Source organism: Pteropus vampyrus, unplaced genomic scaffold (assembly GCF_000151845.1).
Source record: "Pteropus vampyrus isolate Shadow unplaced genomic scaffold, Pvam_2.0 Scaffold24, whole genome shotgun sequence".
NCBI lineage: Eukaryota > Metazoa > Chordata > Mammalia > Chiroptera > Pteropodidae > Pteropus > Pteropus vampyrus.
Genome location: NW_011888805.1, coordinates 5,422,229 through 5,425,513, shown reverse-complemented (window position 1 = coordinate 5,425,513; position 3,285 = coordinate 5,422,229). Strand labels below are relative to the sequence as shown.

The 3,285-nt window shown below is 59.1% G+C and overlaps 1 protein-coding gene across 3 annotated transcripts in view; it reads right to left on the bottom strand.

Moving 5' to 3' along the window:
• Positions 1 to 1,269, bottom strand: part of HIVEP2 (human immunodeficiency virus type I enhancer binding protein 2) — a 185,693-nt gene extending 184,424 nt beyond the window's left edge. For 2 of the 3 annotated variants that reach the window (XM_023528378.1, XM_011356136.2), the window contains exon 1: positions 390 to 1,269. The gene's annotated coding sequence lies outside the window, so the exon portion shown is untranslated. The remainder of the gene's footprint in view (positions 1 to 389) is intronic. The other variant, XM_011356134.2, reaches the window with a different exon arrangement.
• Positions 1,270 to 3,285: the final 2,016 nt, after the last annotated feature.

The following is a 3,285-nucleotide window of genomic DNA, read 5'->3' as shown; positions in this document are numbered from 1 at the left end:
CTGACGACGGGCGGCCGGCGGCCGCAGCTGCCGCAGCGGTGGCCGGGCGGTGCGCGCCGGTGCACGTCGCTCATTAGTAACCAGGCACATTCCAGCCTCCAGCGCTCGCGCGGGGCCCCCTCCCCCCAGGACATTACGCAAAGCAGCCTCCCCTCATCTGCATAGATCCGCGGCCAGGGTATTCCCCGCATTTCCCAATGCCGGACCCCCTTCCCGAGGTCTCCCCCATCCCCGCCCCCTCCGACCCTCACCTTCGGAAACCGGGAAGCGGCCGGGGGCGCGCGCCCGGGAGAGGCGATGGAGTCCGGCAGAGGCGATTTTGATATAAAGTGAAAACAAGCTCCTATTGCTACAGGAGGCAGGAAAAATACAGCCCCGAGACCACTTACCGAGCCGAGGAACCTAGATTCCCGCCGCTCTGCTCTCCCAAAAGCTCGGTCCGCCCTCCACGCACCCCCAGGCTGCACCCAGCACCCCAAAGTCGAGACGTGTAGGAATATTGTCAACCAGCCAGGAGACCCTCCAAGTTGCTCTGGGCTCCTGGGAGCTTCAATGTCCAAGACACAACTTGGCCAAGACTTGTGCCACAGTCACCGAAGATGTTTTGATGGAGACCCTCCTCCAGTAGCGAGAGACAGCGCTCGGAGGCACCCGGCTCGCCTCCTCTCCACCCTCTCACCTCCAGCCCGCCTCCCGCCAGCCGCCCGCCTCCGGGCCGCAAGCCCCTCGGGCGGCTGTCAGCTCCCTGCCGCCTCCGGGTGACAGGGGTGGGAGGAGTGCGCGAAGAGGCGGCCCGAGCCCGAGAGGGCGAGGGGGATCCTCGCACCAGCGGCGGCCGCTCACCTGGAAAGTCACCGCTGAGAAGAAAGAGGAGGAGTAGCAGGAGGACGGAGAGAAGGAGGAAGAGGAGGAAGAAGAGGGGGGGCAGGGAACCCCCCTGGTGCCCTTGTTCTTGCTGCCGCGGCGGCCGCTCCTCGCCAAGGCTGAGCGTGTCTGGTGGGGGGTGTCTGGTAGCATTTCCTTAAGGACAGAGGGAGGGCGGGCGCGGAGGGAGGGAAGAGATCCCGAACGCCTGCCCAGGCTCCTCTTTCCTTTATTTATTTTTCTGACACTGTACGAAGATGGGCCCGGGGCAGGGGCCGCCGGGATCAGGAGGGAGCCGCGAGGCCCGGGCCGCAGCACTGTGCGTGCGGGAGCCGCAGCGGCCGCCTCCCCTCCCGGTCTGTGGACGCACCGGGTTATTCCTGGCAGCGCCTCCCCGAACAGAAGTTACTAGGAGGAGTGCGCGGCGAGGGCGGGCGAGCGAAGAGGCGGAGGGAGGGAACGAGGGAGGGAGGAAGAGGGAGAGACTCAGCCAGCGACGTCATCGGATCCCCCAGCGCGTCCCAGGGAGGGAAGCTGAACCAGAAAAACCAGTCTGGAGCCTGTGAACGAGAAAGCGATGTGCGGCGCGAGGGGCAACGGGGGAGGGAGGCGGCCGGGAGGACCGGGCCGGGCCCCGCTGCGGCCGCTCCAGGCGGGAAGATCGGGGCCGCGCTCCCGCTTGCTGGGATCGGGGAACTCCCCGGAGAGCCGGTCTCTACTTGTCATGCAAAAAAAAAAAAAAAGGAGAAATAGAAGAAAAAGGAAAGGAAAAATAAAGAATCAAAAAGAAGAATTTGGACGTCTCTAGGAGCCTGAGAATTTCCTTTAGGGATATGGAAACCTCCTTCCCCATCCCCCATCTTCCTCATTTCCAATATAATCGTTTCCTGTCTTGATGACAAATCGAATTATATAATTAGTACTGTCATTATTATTTTGTCCATGTACCTCTGATTCCTTTCCTCTCCCTCGCCCCCGTCTCTACTCACGGTTATGTTATCGGTCAAGATAAACAAAATCAGACCGTAGCTCCTGGCTGCGTGTCTGGAGCTTTGCAAAGTGTTTGACTAGCACTTTCCGTGCCCCTGCAGAAGCACGAACTTTTCACGCGCTCGAAATGCCCCAATTGCCTTCCCTGGGGACACTCGCCGGGGCGCCCGGGGCGCACCCAGCTCGGAGACCGCGGCTCGCCCTCGCCGGGGTATTCAAATCGGTTTGGGCAGCGGCTCCAGAAGCAGCTGCCGGGTTCCTGGTGGGCCGTTCCGGGACCCGGGGCCAGCCGCCGTCTCCAGCCTGCGCGCTCCTCTCTCTGCAGGGACGCGAGTGAAATCATACCCAGCGCGGAGAGAACGGAGCCGTGGGGCAGGGGAATCCCAGGCGAGTGGGGGCCGGAGCTCTGGGCTTCCTCTCTGGCCCGGCGACACCCGGGGGACACCGGGGCTCCCTCGAGCCGTCACCATGCATGTGTGGACTCTTGTGAACCCTCCGGGGAGGTTCCCAGGAGGCCACGGCGGCCCGGGAGCGGCGAGAGAGGCAGCCGGGCAGGGCTGGCGCCCAGAATGCCTCCTCCGGGTGGTCTTCCCTCCCGGCGGGGACCGCGCGCCACCCCTAACGGGGGTCGGAGCAGCCCAGCCGAGGCGAGCGGAACCGAGTGCCCAGGGCGCCGGGGGCCCAAGCGGCCCTCCCCACCCCCGGCCGCGCCGCCGCCCTGCCCGGGGCGGAGTAAACAAGAGACGCAAGATTTGACCTGGAGCGACCCGGATTTCTGGCCGGGGTTCCCCCTGAGCAGGTGACTCCGTGGGAGGGGTGGAAATGAGTCTCTGGAATTCCGGGCCAAAGACTTTAACTGTGGTTCTGGTTTTAAGGCAGGTATTTCACCAACTGCGGAATGTTTCGCGTCTCAAGTTTCAGATTTCGCGGAAAGGGTCCAAAATGTCAAGACATATCAAATATTCCCTTTCCTATTCATTAAAAACGAATACCTTAAAAGGGAAGGCAGCCCTTTTAATGACTGCGGATAGCACTGCTGGTTTCGGTTTTGTTTTGTTTTGTTTTTCATTTTGACCTATAATCGGTATGTTAGAGGTCCCATTCAAAGGTGACATTGCCTTGAAGGACGACTCTACAACATAAAGTGGTGATCCATATTTTAAAAGATATATATATATATATTTTTTTTTTTTTAAGAAGAAAAATCTGGACGATTTGTAATAAGTTTCACTGTGACCTTTTAGGTTGATCTCATTTAAATTCAGGGCCTACTTCCATTTAATCGGCTTCTCTTTTCATTGTATACGTTAATATTCAGCTCTTCTTGACTTAACTTGAAGCGTTTAATAAAACTCCCCCAATCATCATCTTCTCTTAAATGTATTCCATTGCATTTTTAAACATCCACTTAAAGCGCAAAACGTGATTTTC